This window comes from Ictalurus furcatus, chromosome 12, assembly GCF_023375685.1.
Source record: "Ictalurus furcatus strain D&B chromosome 12, Billie_1.0, whole genome shotgun sequence".
Lineage (NCBI taxonomy): Eukaryota > Metazoa > Chordata > Actinopteri > Siluriformes > Ictaluridae > Ictalurus > Ictalurus furcatus.
In genome coordinates, this window is record NC_071266.1 from 435,001 (window position 1) to 454,343 (window position 19,343).

Consider the following 19,343-nt stretch of genomic DNA (forward strand, 5'->3'; position numbering starts at 1 on the left):
AACCTCATTGTGAAAAAGTGATAGTGTTCTTTAATAACCAGTGTAAGTGTTTTTTTTGTTTTTTTTTGTTCCAGCTATGACTTCCGAATTTGACAAGTCAAGGTTTTGTAGGTAATCTGTAAAATATAAATGTAGCGTTTCAGGGTTACAATGCTTTTTCCACCAAACACGTAAGATGTTAAAGGGAACATGTCTGTCAGCTCTGCAGGCTCTAGCACTTTCACAGTGTGTGTTTTCTCAACGACATAACTCCTGAGATACTCAACTGACACAGAACTGACCATTTCACAATGAATACAAGAGTGCCCTTCTCAGCAACTATTTGGATCAACTTTCCATCAGCCAAAATCATTCCAATTGCATAATTTGTGTCACTGTAACAAAATTTGTTGGCTATCTGAATACGTGTCTCACCAGGGTATGTACCTTATACTGTTTCCTGGATATCTTCTCTTAGCACGTTAACATCTACAGTAGACAGTTATATGGCCTGTAATACAGGTTTCACAACACTGGGATCATGCTGGTTATATGCAATCATTAGTTGATGCTTCATGGAAACTGTTGAGGGATTAGTTTTTCCTCTGGGAGAACCTGGAGAAACCTTTGTCTATGTTCAGAGATCTTACTGTCTTTGAGCACTAGAAATACTTCCCATGCTGGCTTACCCGCAGGGATTTTTGATCCAATTATGAGAGGCAGGAATCGCAGCAATAACCAGTTTTCATGGGCGTTCCCTCCATCACTTTTCTTTGCTGCAAAATTCAGAGGGACCTGCTGTGGAGCATCAGTCTTGTCTGACCATTTGTAGGGGAACATTTTAATGTAATTGTTGAGTTTATCAAGAGTAAAGTATTTACTCTTGATAAACACCTGAAGACAGAGAGCCAATTCTCGGGGGACTATACCCTCAAACAGATCATGCAACACATCAGGTGGGTAACCTGACAAAACACTGAAATACTTCAGATTCTCTGTAAGTGCACACTGCCTCTTGACTCCACAGACATGAGTCAAAGCATTATTCACCTGCACAGACTGGACGTGCATTTCATGCTTTTCTTTAGTTCTGAGTTGAAATGCCCCTGTTCTCACTTCTTCCACCTGAAACGCTGACTGCTCACTCAGACAAAATCTGCAAACATAAGAACTGGAGAAGTTTTCAACAAATCCCCCAATAGAATGGGCCCCAAGATTATCTGCCACAATACTAAACACTGTTCCTTTGACTGTTTTGCCTAATGCTGGGTCATACAGGCCTTCCTCCTCCAAATTCACAAGATCCTTGAGCAGTGGTTCCAGTACAGTACTGTAATCAAATCAGTTCACATCATTAGCCCTGCAGAGAATTGCTAAGATAATGGAGGAACATCAGCTAACACCCCGTACACAGCTGTGACTGTGTTTTTTCCTTGATATTCCCAGAGGATTGCATATCTCAAAGTCATCAACATGGAGAATAATTGCAATGGTAGAATCTTCTCCAGAAAACAACTGATTTGTTTTATAATAAATGCCCTGTACTGAGTTTCACCATTACTTTGAGCTTCTCCGTCATGCAAGATCAAATTCGGGATTTCTGTCCTGCTCAAAACCTGAAGCAATGACTTCAGAATGGGGACATACTGGAAGTTTCTATCATCTTCCCTACTAAGTACATACTCCACTGGTTCCACCACAGCAAACTGCTCTTTATAATAAGCTCCTTCTCTTGTAGGCAGAAGAAAGTGGACTGCTACTACTCGGGGCAGAGGTAAAGGGATCGGCTTCCCAAAACTCTCACCATGTCTGACACAACAAACTCCTCAATCTCACAATTGTGCTTCCTCAGACAGGACTGTAAAATGTCTTTGATGATGGACCTGATGCTGAATGAGAGATAAAATTTAACTCAACAACCTCATCAATACACTTGTTCGATACATTAAAAGTGGTCTTGAGTTTTAGAAACAACAACATCAAGTTTTTTTTCAATGAGGTTTGGTAGATCTCTCACATCATCTCGACCATCATCACTTGTAGACAGTTCCCCATCCTGAACATCTATGTCACTGTAATCATCTGTATTAGAAGAAGACCTACTAAAGAGGTCTTCTTTAATCTTGTAGTGAGTGAGGAGGATGCTTTCGGCTTCTGTGGGAGGCAAACGTGCCATAAATGTTTGTGTTAACAGATGACATTCTTGTGTTTTTTTCAAAAATCAACTAAGGTGTTCAAGAAACTCTCTTCCTGTGGAGATTGCACTGGCACTGAAAATTTCTGCAGATCTGCATCTTACCTGATTTTCCTTAGAGTGATTTCTAGATAGATTTGATCTAAGGCTACCCCATGTTTTGAAGGAACAAAAACAATTTGATAAACAACTTGATAAAGGCATGGCACCAGTTGCCCGGCATGACCATGGCGTAACCTGTAATGTTTTTTTTTTTTTAATTTTACACCCCCAGCCCATTTTTAAAGATATGTGCCAACTTAACAAAATGAATCAGCCTAGAATGCAATAATATAATATGAATCAACTGTTGATGCAAAGTCTCAGCGTCCAGTACAATAGATTTGTTACATATACATATTTCTGGGTGATGGTGTCAATCACATTAACAATCATTTACACATCTTGAAATCTGAAAAATGTAAAGCAGCCTTTAAGATCAGGAAAAATGCAGACATTACGTTGTCTAACAATAGTAATCAAAATCCAGAATCATTTACAATACAAATATCATACCTAACATCTCTTTCTGCAGGTTTTATATACATACAAACAACATTGGATGAAATTAGCAATACAGACCAAAAAAAAGAAACACTCTACCTGTTATACTTTAACCCCTCTCACAGAACTATCCAGTCTAAAGGCAGCTCATTTTGGCCAAACAGCAAATTGCAGAGAGTGAAGACTATCTGTGAATGACAAAATATTTTAAAAAGGGGTCAGTGCATGAAATTAGCAAAAACTGAATGCTTTTCCTCCCTACGGCACAAATGAAATGCTTTCTCTAGCTGAGCAGATTTGTCCAATGAAACTCTCATTCTTATCCACTGCTACTCTCTAAACTAAAGGGTAGATGGTCAAATTACACTGCTACATATAAATAGTGTTAGCTTCGTGTAACAGATTTCATCAACGTTATTAGCTGGTGTAGCCAAACCTCTATACACTAGTCCACTATTGGTCATATAACAATTGAGAATATGCCCAAATTCATTGCTTTAGTAGAACTTGTGTGAATGGAAATTATAAAATGAATCAATATGCTGTGTGTTCATTTTAAAGCATGCGCGGGAACTTCCTCACAAGAATATTTAAAAATTTTAAAGGTCACATTTCAGTTATTTTTAAAGAGATATCTAACCTGCTAATGATGGAATTTCATGAGTTAAATTGAGATGTGTACAATGTAGTAATTTATAAAAGGTTTATCTTTTAAATAACGAATAAAGAGTTAGAGAGGAATATTGAATACAGTGAAAATGGACTGTATTAGCACTGTATTAGCAGGTGTAGCCTAACCTCCATACACGAGTCCACTATTGGTCATACAACAATTGCGAATATGCCCAAAATCAATGCTTTAGTAGAATTTATTTGTAAATGAAATGATACTCACCTGGAAATTTCCTTTGTATGGCTTTGCTCAGCAAGACCCTCTAACACACGGCCTTATTTGTCTGAACTTGTCCTCATGTTAAGTGAGGAGGGGGTGGGGACTTAAAATCCTGAACTCAAGGTGGAGAAAAATTAAGTTAGCAAGCCAATTTCATTATGTTACTACAACTTAAATTTTGCTTTAAATCAATTAAAGTAGAAATTTCAGTTTCAGTGACACACAATATTAAGTTGATATAATTATCAACATAACTCATCAAAATAATGTTTTCAGATTAAAAGGTTTAATTAAATCAAGAAATTAGAAATTTTGTCTTGCAACCATGCACTTAAATACTTTGTGGTAATGGGTCCTCTGAATTACTTTTTAGAGTGTGGTTTGTTTTCCTTTTTTTTTCTTTTTCTTTTTTTGGGGTCCCCTTCTCCCCTCTGTCTGTGATTTATTTATTTATTTATTTTGATGGTTAATATGTATGGCGGTGTTGTGTTTGTTTTTTAGGCACCCATGGTGGAAACATTTCCTCTTTGGGGAAATTTATATCTATATTCTGCTTAATTGATAGAAACCAAAAAAGTACAAATTCCAGTCACGTTAGTATTGCTTTGTTGGTCATTTGATGCAGATTCACAAAATTTATTCACGGGCACCACCAAAAACGATGGTACTGAACTTCTACAGACTTGAGTTTCACGTATCGTGACGGAGCGGAGATAGGACGGATGCAAGTGCAGTATGAACAGTTGTTTATTTTAAAAGAGAGACAGGCAGACAAATCCAAAACGTGATCCAAAAACGTAATCTAAAACAGGCGAAGGTCAGGCGATCGGCAAACAGGCATACACAGGGTTAAACATGAATCAAGGTCGTGGTCACGGAAAACAGGGTCGATGAACAAAACGAGAAACATGAACTAGGACGAGGAACTGGGAGCGGATAATCCAGCGTGAACTAACTCTAAACATGGAACTTGACTATGACTACTATACGAACTAATCTAACTCTACGATAATCTTCCGCGTTGTGTGATGGGAGGCGCGCGGTATATATGTGGACATGATCAGCGTCTAAACTGCTAGCAACTGAGGGCAATACAGACACACGTGAAATCCCAGCCAATGACAGAACAGGGAGGAGCCATGACAGAAACAAACAAAACACACGTGTCCAGATGTCACTACTGTCAACAATGGAAAAGCAGGTGCTCGCGCATTCGCGCTTTGAGCACGCTGCTTCAAGGGGAAATCATGACATTGAGGAACATGTAATTGCAGCTGAAGAAAAAATAGGAAGCATTTGCCCAATTTGATACTGAACGAACTCTGGAATTTCTTACTTTTGTTGTTTCAGGACAAGATTCAAGAGGACAAGACATTCACACCCAAGAAGTATTATGTAGTGTATTACTCCGAAATATGCCATCGATATGGTGGAAAGGCAGAAAGTGTGGAAGCAGAGAAAGTGGATTTCAAGTTCCTTCACCAGTTCGGTGCCGAGGAGTTTAATCAATTTCATACAACATATAGAGGGCTAAATAAAGTTCTTCACTGATCACATGATTGGTCATTACACGTACAAGCACGACACTTGTCCCAGTCCTGAAAAGGACAATTTGGCTATTCCTTTGTTCTTTTCCTGCACGTGCAGTCATCGTCTTTAGTTGTTCTGCATCTCGGTTTATGGGAAGTCAACTAAATTCCCATTGATGGGCCTAGTAAGATGAGGAAGAGAAGTTGGCTTGGTGCCTTGACATTTGGTGTTGGATGAAGGACATATAGGATAAATTTAAGTTTTTGAAACGTTATCATTTATATCGTTTATTAAAAGGACTAGTGTTTCATGTTTGCCATCCAATGTTCTACTGCCAAATAGAAAGGCTAGCTGGGTTACGTCCATCTACGATATACTTTACCAGTAGACGCTGTTAAATGTTATTGACCTCCTGACTATTGTCACACACTCCATTGAAATAGCAAATAGGTTGGTGTTAAGCAACTCGTTCAAAAAATATATTTGTTAAACCCAAAAAGTATTTAAAATGAATTGGCCTATTGTGTTTTTTTGCAATGATTGGATAATGTGGCAAAACGCATTGTGATGTGGGAGAATTTCTAAATTTTCCGTCCATTTCGTGCAGGGTATAGCGAATGAGTCTTACCTTAACTTCCTAGTGATGCATTCTGTATGAAAAAAAAATAAGTGGATGTCGAAGAGCTCAAAGAAGAATAACTTTATTACAGCGTGGCAGTGACAAAGTACATGAAGCACTTTGGGTTCGTCGGAGTTAAAGTGAACCCTGAATAATATCAACACAGACATTTATACTGTTTCAAACCAGGTTTTCTGTATGTAATGTAAATTAAGGATAGTATTTGATTCGATCACTTTCTGTTCTCACAGTGCGGATGTTACAGGTGTGACCCCAAATGGTGAGGTGAAAGGATTATCAAGACAAATGTCTTTGTGAATGCTAATTATGGTCACGTAGCAATTTGTTTCTTGATGTCCCTCTGCTGCTCCCATGCTATAACTGTGGGAATGTAACTTTAGGTGATATTATACACATATTGCTAAAACCCAGATAAATTGTCCCTTTAATAATTCTGCCTTTTTGGGGAACAAGCTTATCCTAACATAGTCTGGGGTGGAATCTGCTGAGAGGCAGTCTGTAATTTCTTACAGTCCCCCCTTTGATGCTCTTGGCCCAAAAGAGGCATCGCATCCAGCCTTACATTGCTCTACAAGATAAAAACTCCTCATTTATTCCTTCCCTTTCCTCTTTTACTACTTTTTTTTTTTTTTACTTTTTGTTCCGATTGTCTTTTTTTCCTGAATGTTTGGTTAGAACTTCCTGGAACATGGAGCTAATGCTAATTTAATATGTTCTGTCAGAAAGCCCACACGGCTTGCAAAATGCTGTGGACCCAAACAAATTCTTCCACCTGCCCCCAAAACACTCAGATTATCCTGGCTGTAAGAACTGCTCATTCATCTGTACACCTTTACAGTTTTCACTGCAGATATATCATCAGCTTTATTGAACAATACTCAGAATCCTTGTCACCTCCCAGCCAATCAGTCATCACAGTCATGATGAATTTTTGTATGGTTGGAAGCATGTTTAAAACACAGAAAGTGCTGAGATCATGTAAGAATCAGGTTTTACTCACTGGCATAAATGTGTTCACTTTAAACTTTGTTCCTTCCCTTAAACACTTACCTGCTTGAGAATTTCCAATGTTTGTAGAAGGATGATTCTCAGTACAGCACATTATCAAATATTAATGGGTTTTAAATTTATTTATTTATTTGTGACAATTATGGAATTTTCTAATTTGCTTGTATCTTTCTCATTTGTAAGTCGCTTTGGATAAAAGCGTCTGCTAAGTGAATAAATGTAAATGTAATGTAATGTAATTTATGTAATATGTGAACATTTTTTTTAAAACATGATTTTACACCATCTTATTTGGCTCATCAAGGTTCAGAGCATTCCATTCTCTTAAATCAACATTTCCCATTGTTAGTATCAGAATCTTATTTAACATGCAACATATTCAATAATCTGTAACTAAGACTCAATAAAGAAATTCTGATTACACAGAGTGTCCAGAATGTCTCTGAAACACTTCAGCCTATGATTAGCCATGGATTCCTGGGAGGACACTGTAGCAGTCTCTGAGGATTTCTTCTTATCACTCCACTGTAAAAAACAAAAAAAACAAAAAAACAAACAAACAAAAAAACAAACAAACAAACAAACAAACAAAAAACACTAAATACTGGCTTCTTCCTCTTTTAATTTGATTGTCAGTGCTCAACTCAAACCAACAGCAGTATTATTAGAAATATCAGGAATGATTGTGTCTAAAATCAACCACTGATTATATCCCACTTGTTTGTTTCTAGATTGTGTGATTTATTTATTTATTATATTATATTATATTATATTATATTATATTATATTATATTATTTATTTGAAATTTCACTCTGATTTCTTTAATTATAAATAAAACTATCAAATAAAAATGTGACACATTTTTAGCACAATGCGCTCTCAGATCAATAGTGGCTGCCTGTATTCCCTTTCAAAGGGAACTTCATGTTACGTTAGCTTAACTCTATGGGTAGGGCCCTTGCTCTGAAGCTTGTATTTTTTAAATTAGCATATGTCTACCAATATGTGAGCCAATCCAAATGTTTTACACTACAAATACAAAATGTCATGCACTATGAAATATTATTATTATTATTATTATTATTATTATTATTATTATTATTATTATATGACAATATTATTATTATTGTCAAATAATCATTAGCATTGGTCAATCACTTCACTGGACAGAAATGTGATGTCAAAACATACTTAAATATAATTGAGTCATTTAATACAGATCTACTGTAGTCTATTATACAAGTAGCATGCACGTGTGTTTTCTTTTTCACATTCTTTTCAGGGAAAAACATATTGGAGGATATTTTGTGATCTGGCACAAAAAAATTTAAAAAATTTAATTACATTAAAAAAAGGAAACCTTTTGGTACCAATGTTATAAGCACCAAGGGAACGTCTAGGTCAGTAGTTACTATTAGCTGTATTTAATAAAAATAGAACCAGTATGTTTATTAGAAACTACTGTCTGCAGTATATAAGTATATAATATCAAAGTCCTTATAACATGGTTATCATACTTAAAGCAACATATTAACCCTAGAATGCATGAACCAAAAGACCTACACATATGCATAAAGTGGGTCAAAATGAACCATACTGGATTGAATGGTTTTCTTAATTAAATTGGTGTCCTATTTAAAATAATTATTTTATATATTGTATGATACACAAATGCCTGCAGTCCAGACCTTTCACCAATTGAAAACATTTGGTGCTTCATGAAATGAAAAACACGACAAAGAAGACCGAGGATTGTTGAGCAGCTAGGATTCTGTACCAGACACAAATGAGACAACCTTCCTCTCCCAAAACTCCAGCAACTGGTCTGCTCAGTTCACAGACTTATACAGAATGTTGTTAAAAGAAGAGGGGATACCACACAGTGGTAAACATGTTCCTGTCCCAACTTTTTTTTTTTAGACGTGTTGCTGCCATCATATTCAAAATGACCTTATTTTTCCCTTAAAATGGTACATTTCCTCAGTTTAAACCATTGATGTTTTCTATGTTCTTTTGTGAATAAAATATGGGTTTATGAGATTTGGAAATCATTGCATTATGTTTTTATTTACATTTTACACAGCATCCCAATTTTTTTAGAATTGGGGTTATAGAAAACAAGGCTTGGATGCTAGAAATGCACTATAAGATTTTACAAAGAAACAAAGAAACAGAGGGGTACACATAGACAAACTAAACAAGAGCTAAAGAGTGATAATCATATCACTTGCTTAGTATCTTTCTGTTGTTCTTTCCAGCTGTAGTGCTTTTGAATGCTGTTATGGTGGAAAGTATAAGGAAGGGATTTGATTATCCAGTGTGGCTTGGAGAGATTGATACTTGTATAAAATCTTTTAGAATCTGTCTCAGTCTGGCTCACATACAGAAAAAAATAAAATATTTGGTGATTTGATTCAAACAGAAGCAGATGTTTGACTACTATATGGAACTGAATTTTCAAAACAAAACCATAGGAAGCTTAACAACCCAAAGTTTAATCATTTATACTCTGCAACCTACAATTACATGCAAAGAATTTCATCGTACTGGATTATGTGTTACGTTATGTGTTTACAGTACTTTTCTGGAAGTCCAGGTCTAGAATGTGAAACATATTATCTTAAATATATCACATATTTTATAAAAACATAATGTGTTACTTAACTTGTTCAAATGTGGCAACCCCAAAAAATGGTGGGTGGTGATGAAGCCAAAAGGAATATTCTAAAAAAAATTTTAGAGATCAGGTATGCAGATTTTGAGGAATGCAGAATGTTTTTAAATGTGTAAGAATATAAAGTGTGGGATTTACACTGATTAAATTCTCAGAATTTGTTAGTGCTTCACTGACTAAGGAATCTTGCCCAGTCACTGACTTCTGATGGTAGGCGTACCAACCCATTGTGACCATCTGACATACTACGCAGCATAGAGGGGAGCAATGGCCATGCTAGTCCTCCCTGGAGGCGATGGAAAAAAGAAACACAAAGAGAAATGTGCTGGGGTTCACAACAGGCTGAGGAACAAGGCACACAGTCCTTCCCTGCCCAGTATCCCTGCTCGCTAATGTCCAGTCTTGGAGAATAATATGGGCGATCTCAAAGCCAGGATAAGATTCCAACAGGACATCAAAAACTGTAACACACTCTGTCTGTCTGAAACATGGATGACCCCCTTGGTAATCTACCCAGCTGTAACACCATCCAATAACTTCTCCATTCTATGGATGGACAGAACAGTGAAGGCCGGTAAATTCAGAGGTGGAAGGGTTTGTTTCATGGTCAACAACAAATGGAACAACCCCAGGAACTTTACCACTCTGTCACGTTCCTGCTCGCCTCACCTCGAACATCTAACTATGATGCATTGACGATCCATTCTATCTGCCCTGTGAGCCCTGTGACGTCAATGAGATTAAGGATGTAGCAATTAGCTTTGTTAGCATGCTACTTGAGGATACAACATATACTGTCACAATAAGGATTTTCTCAAATCAGAAACCATGAGTGGATATTATGATCTGAGTCATGGTGAATGTGCACCCATGTACAGTGCAGGGCTAAAGTTGGGGAACATGAGCGAGTCTACAGCAGCATGCAATGTTCTCCAATGTGCAGTGAAAGCTGCTAATCTCTGGTACAAGGAGAGGGTGCATTCTCATTTCCAACTCAATGACTTCTGACGCATGTGGCAGAGACTGAGGACAATCAGCGCCTTTGGAGGCAAATCCACCACCACAGTGACAGCTGACTCTTCTATGGGCGATAAGCTGAACACTTTCTATGCACGCTGCTAGCACTAGCCTGCTGACTGGTAGCACTACAGAGACACAGTCGATAATAATGTCATCACACAAGACATACAAAACACACAGAAACTGACCGTCCTGTCCGTATTGGGCACAAAAACCACTGGGCTGCTCCAGTTACAGTGGGCTGCATATGACTGCATAACACCACCCCTGGGGTCATTTCTATGTGGTGCTCTATAAGACTGGGCAGAGGCAAGAACATGTCAGAAAACTTTACCTGCAATTTATTAACGTCCATGATTTGGGATGGAAAGAGGTGGTCCTGGCAAGAGAGTGAGGTGGATTGAGCCACCGTTTTTAGATTCACCTCTGGTCCTAGCTCCTCCCTGTCTGGAACAACTGTTGACAAAGCCACAGGAACTGCCTCCCTTTATGGTTTAAGGAGGTTAAGGTGATACACCTGCTGCACTCCAGTTCTATCCATATCCCTTACCTCATAGTCGACATCACCAACCCTCTGTCTCACCTCACAGGGCCCTTGCCTCTTGGCGAGTAATTTCGAGCTTGACATGGGTAGCAAGATGAGCACTTTATCTCCCGGTGCAAACTCTAATAGCCAAGTACCCCTGTTATACAACCGGAATTGACATTCTTGCACCTGTAGCAAATTCTCTTGTGTTATGTTCAATTCAATTCAATTAAATTTTATTTGTATAGCGCTTTTTACAATAGACATTGTCTCAAAGCAGCTTTACAGAAATATCAACATGGTATACAGATATTAAAGGTGCGAATTTATCCCAACTGAGCAAGCCACTGAGTGGCGATGATGGCAAGGAAAAACTCCCTAAGATGTTTAAAGAGGAAGAAACCTTGAGAGGAACCAGACTCAGAAGGGAACCCTTCCTCATCTGGGTAACAACAGATAATGTGAAAAAGTTCATTATTGACTTATATGAAGTCTGTATGGCCTTAGGAGCAGCCGTAGTCCCAGCAGTCTGGAATTGGAGAAGATTTGAGCTCCATCCAGAGGCAGAAAGGATCTGGATCTCTAGTATCTCCATAAAATCGTTTGTGGCTCGGCAGAGGGAGAGAGGGAGAGAAGAGATTATTAGGACTGGGAATTAGTATAACAGAAAGTCTAGTCAGGGTAGGCTTGAGTAAACAAATACGTTTTAAGCCTAGACTTAAACACTGAGACTGTGTCTGAGTCCTGAACATTAATAGGAAGACTGTTCCATAACAATGGGGCTCTATGAGCGAAAGCTCTCCCCCCTGCTGTAGCCTTCACTATTCGAGGTACCGTCAAATAGCCTGCATCATGTTATGCATTATGTGACTTAAAGTGTGGAGTTTTGCTCTCAGTTCAAAAACATTGAATTTCATTTTTACTTTTCTCCCCAATTATCCAAAATGACATCGGGCATGCCGCGAGGCTTCTGCCGGTAGAATAACTCAAAGAGGGAAAACCCTGTGGAGGCTTGCGGGACCCTCACATTGCAAATAAAAGGTGCTCTAGTTACTTATCCCAATTCCGTGCATTGTTGTGAACGAACTTATGAATCATGTTTTTAAGTATTTGATTAAACTGTTTGACCAGCCCATCCATTCGCAGATGATAAATGCTGGTGTGAATCAATTTAAACCCCAACATAAAGCTCACATAGTGTTGATGACATGAAAGATGTGCCCTGTTCAGTCAGGATCTCTTTTGGGATCCCAACACAGAAGAGTTCCTACGCAAGATTACATGTAGAGATATTGCAGAGAGGCACTGTTTCTGGGTATCGTGTTCCATAGTCCACTAGAACTAACACAAAGCGATGCCCTTGTGCGGTTCAATAATGGCCCAATGAGGTCCATGCCAATCCTTTCAAACGGGACCTTGATTAATGGAAGTGGGTGCAATGGCGCTTTTGGGGTAGCCGGCGGATTTATTAGCTGACATTCACGATATGCTGCGCACCATATGCGAACATTGCCATGTATGTCCGGCCAATAGAAGTGGGCCATGAGATGGTTCAGTGTTTTTTCCTGACCTAGGTGCCAAATCATTGGATTATGGTGAGTCCCCTGAAATAACAATTCCCAATGGCTCTTCGGAACTAACAATTGGGTAATTTCTTCTTGGGTTTGAGTGTCACTCGATATTGTCACAAAAGGAGAACTCGGATGTATGTGCAGAACTTCCTTTATTACAGACAGACACAGGGAAAAGCCTCAAGGAAACAGACTCAGGGAAACAAACTCAGGAAACACACATGAGGAATAGAAACACTAGGTACCAGGACTATCGGAAACTTAGGCTTTATTTTCTAGTTTTAATAAGAAAAACTACTAAATTGTCAAAACACAGTGCATAAACCAAAGCAGTAACAAATATTAGAGAACAAAACAAAAATATGACTTGACTTGAATGAATGCTCCAGCAACTAAGGAAGAAAAACAGGCAACTTAAATAAGCCTTTAATCAATGCGGGAAAATAACAAACACATGAACATGTTTACGCAATAAATTCGAGGGATAACAGAGGAAGAAGTTCTACACAGGGAACACGGGTGAGGTGAGGATGAACTGCCACCTCTAGTCCTCTTCCCCAATGCCTCACTAAGAACCAGTCATTGGTGAATTGAGGTCTGGTTACAGCCTGAATCCACCAATGCATGGTATGTACACTCTCAAATACTCAAGGTATACAGTACATCCTGGCTCAATTGGGGGTGGCCTGTGATGTGTCAGGGATTCAGACCAACACCCCCACTTCCATCACATGGCAGTGGTCCTGGAAATGCCTGGCCTCCCTGCAATGCCAGCACACTGGTCCAGGCTGTACTTTACAAAGTTATTTTGGTAGAAATTAACACAAATTGTTATCTGAAATGTTTTTGTTAGGGTGACCATACGTCTTCTTTTTCCTGGACATGTGCTCTTTTTCAGACCTTAAAAAAGCATCTAAATTTGAGAAACTGTCCGGGATTCGGCTTTAGCATTATTATGATGTGCATGGTCTAATACTGCAACGTGTGTGCATGTTTGCATTACTTTAACCCCTCTCTGTAATTGCTGCCTTCTTGTACACCAATTGGTCGATTATGAAAGGCTTGCAGCAACTATTGGCCAAATTCCTGCCACTCGACCATTAGCCTCCTCTCAGCATGAAGGCGAAGCGTTGTTCTGTACAGCATCAACATAGCAGCAAATGACAGCTGTCCTGAGTCAAAACAATGCCCATGGCCATATAAGGTAACATTTTCAATTTCATGTTATCACATTGTTTCATATTACATGGTCATTCAAATGTGTGAATGATGGCAGAAGGTACACTCATGGCATCTGATATTTTATTTTATTCCATGCACATTCAAAAGAATGTAGGGGAACATGACAAAAGTGAAACCAATTATATTTATATACATTTATGTGATGTTAATAGTGTGTCTTTTTCAGTGTATTAAAGTCTGCATTCATAGTAACACTGTTTTGAATGCTATTAAGTGTAGGATTTACACTGATAAAGTTCTGATCATTAGAGCCTCATTGAGTAATAGCCTTCTTATACAGCCAATGACTTTTGGTGGCCTACTCTGGGTGGTTGTGAAATATTATTTCTATTATTAGAAATGAAATTAATTTTGATTGATTTATAAGTAAAAATAAAAAAAGAGAGAGAGAGAGAGTGGGAGAGAGGGAGAGAGAGAGAGAGAGAGAGAATTTGTATAAAAAATTAATGTTGGCTAAAGTGATTTGGCCTACTACAAACACTTTTAGGAAAAATACTTGTGGCAAAGGGGGTGTGGTTGAACATCAGCTGTGGATAAAGAAAGGAGGCAGACACACAGACACACACACACACACACACACACACACACACACACACACACACACACACACACACATACGCACACAGGGTTCTATAGTAGTATTTTACATAGATTTTGCATTACTGAAATCACCGGGAGCACAAAATTTTACTTGCTTCTGTATATACACTCACTAGCCACTTTAATAGGAACACCTTACTAATACTGGGTAGGACTACCTTTTCTATCAGAACAGCTTCAGTTCCTCATGGTATGGATTTCACATGGTGTTCAAAATGCTGGTCCATTTTAACATGATGGCATGACATAATTGAAAGAAAACATTCCCCACACCATTATACCACCAGCAGCATGCAGCTTGGACTGTTGACGCAATTTAGGTTCATAATGCTGATCCATCATCTACATGTCACAGTTCCATCATCTACATGTCACAACAGAAATCAAGATTTACCAGATCAGGCAAAGTTGTTCCAATCTTAACCTGTCCAGTTTCAGTAGTTTCCTGTTCTTGGCTGACAGAGAGGAGTGGAACCTAATTTGGTTGTAGCTTATCCACCTTATTTGTCTTGATGATGTTGCCAGATGCTTTTCTGCTCACCATAGTTGAATTATAAAAAGAATTATCGTTACTGTAGCCATTCTGTGTTAACTCAAGCAATTGTTGTGTGTGAAGATTATTTTCTAAAAATTTTCAAACCTGCTTTTCAGGCACCAACAACCATACCACTATCACTGATATCAATGAGATCATATTTCTTCACCATTCTAATGTTTGATGTGAATACTAACTGAAGCTCTTACCTGTATCTACATAATTTTATGAATTGTGCTGCTGGCACATGAATTAGCTTAGTTCTTTTTCCAACGTATCCTGGAAAAACAAACAAGATACGACACTACTGAGTAGACTAATGCAAAATTTATTCAAAATACTAATTTTCCTAAAAAAGTCTTGAGGAAGGCTAAAGCCGATGAAATTGGATTCAAGGCACTTTATACAATGTTACAACACTGATACAACCACTGACATTAACATTTAATTACATATGCTTCAACAGTTATTTAAAATAATAATAATAATAATAATAATAATAATAATAATAATAATAATAATAAATAATGTGTCATTTAAAAATCGCCTAACTGACAACCAAGGTTGCTTTACAATTACTATATATATACAGTTTTTTATGAATCAGACATTAATTGATTTATAAATCAATTATCATGTTGCATAAAAGCTATACCTATATTATGTATTTCTTATGTATAAAACTTAAATGGAACCTTTTTTCTTCATGTTTTTTAAAACTTTGCTGTAGGCTGTCGTTTGAGGCAAACTTATTTGCATTTATAAAACACAAAGTGCATTTGCCTTTTAAATAAACTACATATTCATTTAGTGATACACCAAGTGGACAGCTCAGAGTTTCTTGGGTCAAAGAGATGAAGAGCGTGTCAAGCAAGGTAAGAAATCTTTCTAAACAGGAGCTTTATTTGGCTTAATGCATTATATATTTGCTATATGATGCACTTCATATAAATTGATGTACACAGTAAAAGTCTGATTCTTAAGTGGTGAATGCTACATTGCTTTCTCAGTTGGCTATTTTCCTTTCCTTCATTGAGTGGTATTGTAAATCTAAAGTTGTTATCTTTCTATTTGAACAGAAAATGGAGAATTCACAGAGGCCCATGCTTCTATTTTTAGGTAAACTCTGATTTAAAGTATCGAACTGATTTCAAGTATAATGAAATAAAACAAACAAACAAACAAAAAATGACAACCAAGTGTTAGTTTGTTGTAATGATTTAATATCTCTTATTAATTGTCACAACAAATTCAAATATAAATACCTTTTGTAGATTTTTGTAAAAATACAAATGATCAAAAGTTATTCCTATGCGTCTCTCCCTACGCAGACACATAATCAAATGTATCATTTTATATTGCATGTTCTTGCACAGGGATATGCATTTTCTCATTGCAGTGGATGCTGACCCATCTGGAAGGTAAGACTATACTAAAATACAGACATAAATACATACATATACAGACATGTACACACACACACCGTGGGGTTCAAATGTCTAAGAGCACATTGAAAATTTGAAAATAAACAGGTTTTAGAATTCTGAAATGTTTAAAACAAAGGAAGAAAATGTACAAGATTATGAATATTTAATTTTGACAATTCTGCACTATTTCTAGGTCTCTAATTGTTAAATACATTTGTGATATTGACCATGTTAACTGCATTGTACAAATGCCTAATCTCTTCTATTGAAGTATGTGTTCATATGGATGTGATCTAAAATGGATTATAAGGTATTGCACAAACTTGTGGAGTCCATGCCAGCTCGAGTTCACAGTCATTAAAGCAAAAAGGGGACATACTAAATATTAAGAAACTCAGAAATAGATGTAAATATTTCAAAGATTGTACTTTTCACTGAAGTTATAGTCATTAATATAATTTCTAATTAAAATTGTTGCATTAAATAAATAAAAAAATAATGCAAAATTGAAGCATTTTCCACTATAGCTACATATTTCCATTAGTGCTCAGATATTTGTACCCCACTGTGACACTGTTTATATATATATATATATTAATATGTTTTCTTTTTCCATCCAGTCAATGTGGCCTTAGGAGGAATAGCAACACAATCTTCTGTACTCGATAATTATTACCCTGCTTACTTTGCTATTGATGGCAACAGAGCATCTAACGTGAATTCCTACTCATGTACACACACAAATTTTGAAAATAACCCATGGTGGAGGGTGAATTTGTTGGCGGTGCATGATATTAACAGTGTAATCGTCACTAACAGAGGCGACTGCTGTTCAGCACGGATAAATGGTGCTGAGATTCACATTGGCAACTCCTTGGTCAACAACGGCAACAACAACCCCAGGTGAAATATAAAAAAAATATACAAATAGCATAAAAGAGTAACAGTTTGTTTATAGAGTTTTATTAACATTTCAAAAAGCTTCCTGCGTATAAGGCTTTGCAATTTGGTAACAATTATTTGTATGTATTTACAACTTTAATAAGGCATTACAACATTCCAGTAAAATTGTTCATAATGTAATGTACATAATTATAAAGCATTTGAAGTTTTTTTTTTTTTAAATTGTTTAAGAAATATATTGTGAAATATTTTTAATGACATCAATTAGTCTTTTAAATAGTCATTTTAAAGTACTGTACACTTTATTTTACTGAAGTATAACTCATACATTTAAACTGAAACTTATTACAGAAAATGTACATAAAATGTATTACTGCAGTTCTTACGTGATTGGCAAGGACATTTTAAAGTGTACAAATTGTGTAATTCTGACATGTAAATTGACAAGGAGTGAATTGTACTGCTTTACACCACAGTGCTGTTGAATTCTCAAATCTGAATGTCAGAAGGTGTAGATTAATCTCCAGTAACAGCAGTACTGACAGTAGTTCTGGCTACATGCCAAATCACAGGTTTATATGAATGCATTCATTTTAACACATTAGTCCTATAATTAAAACTTATACAAGGACATGGATGATACCCGCAGACAGATTATTTCTGTAATAGGTAGTAGAAAACTGCAATCTCTCTCTCTCTCTCTCTCTCTCTCTCTCTCTCTCTCTCTCTCTCTCCGCAGATGTGTCGTTATCTCTAGCATCCCTGCTGGTGCCTCTACAAATTACACCTGCAACATGAGGGGTCGTTATGTGAACATCATCATTCCCAATGTTATCCAGGCTCTCACGCTCTGTGAAGTGGAAGTCTATGGGGTTCCAGGTTACACTTTTATATCCAGTTCACAATTTCATATACATTTGAAGTCAAATTAATTTTCACAACAGCTGCTAATTTTTTTTAGTGCCTGTTACTAAGAGGGCATTTCTGAGATTGAAGTTTAACAGCAGTGAGGATCTCATGAACCCTACTGTGAGGGACAAAATTCTTCAAAAGGTTTGTGTTTATGACATGTATGGTAGATACATACATAAATAAATAAATAAATAAATAAATAAATAATAGTAATTTTTCATCATAGATGATATCTGCCAATGTCCAGCCTTCAGTGCGTCAGATCCGTTGGACTAAGGAACCAGAGGTGGAAAATGAAACTTAAAAAACAGTAGGAAATATCACTACTACTACTGCAATAATAATAATAATAATAATAATAATAATAATAATAATAATAATACAACTACTTCTACTGCTAATAATAATAGTAATATAGCCAGAAGAGGCAATCTGTGGGGTCCAAACACTCCATGCATATAGCACCCCCAGTGGCCAGTTCTTGTCAAGATTCATAGAACAATAAAGAGACCATATGTGAACATACTTATGCATATCACATTTTGTGATGATAGCTCAATGCTAGTTGTGTAACCTCCCTGCTGAAAGCCGACTGGCAGAAGGCAGACATTTTTTGAAGTAATTCAGTTACAGATTATCAGAAAGCGCACAGCAAATTCTGCTCAGTTGGAATTTTGGTTCCTGAGAAACAGCTATTTGAACTTAACGCTGACCCTTATGAACATGAACAGCACGCCCCAGGTAGCCAATTTGAGCGAGATTGCATCGGATACTAGGAGGTCCTTCCCTGAACTTTCTATTCAAGTTTTGTGGCAATAGCTTAATGGGAAACTTTTCAATTATCTGATATCTGATTGGCCAATGACAGGCATGTTTTTTTTTCAGTAATTAAGTCATCATGAGAATCCATTACAGATTCGCACATACTGTATATCTACCATACCAAATTTCAGCTTGATCAGACTTACAGTTCCTCATAAACAGCTATCTGTTCTTAGCTCTGCTCCCTTTGTATGACCAAATTTGGCACATAGCAAAAAATGCTAAACTAACTTTTGTCTACTAGTCCTAGGATGTTTGGCCTAGCTTCAGAAATTTGGTGACAATCCTCAATAATTAATTTTTGGTGTGATGCTCAATAATTAT

At 37.0% G+C, this 19,343-nt stretch overlaps 1 long non-coding RNA gene across 1 annotated transcript in view; it reads right to left on the bottom strand.

Annotated features, from left to right (window-relative positions):
- The window catches only part of LOC128615367 (uncharacterized), a 4,830-nt gene extending 508 nt beyond the window's left edge, over nucleotides 1-4,322 (bottom strand). The window contains exons 1-3 of the long non-coding RNA XR_008387196.1: nucleotides 3,975-4,322; nucleotides 3,612-3,720; nucleotides 2,816-2,904 (exon numbers count right to left, since the gene is read on the bottom strand). This is a non-coding gene — a long non-coding RNA (uncharacterized LOC128615367). The remainder of the gene's footprint in view (nucleotides 1-2,815; nucleotides 2,905-3,611; nucleotides 3,721-3,974) is intronic.
- Nucleotides 4,323-19,343: the final 15,021 nt, after the last annotated feature.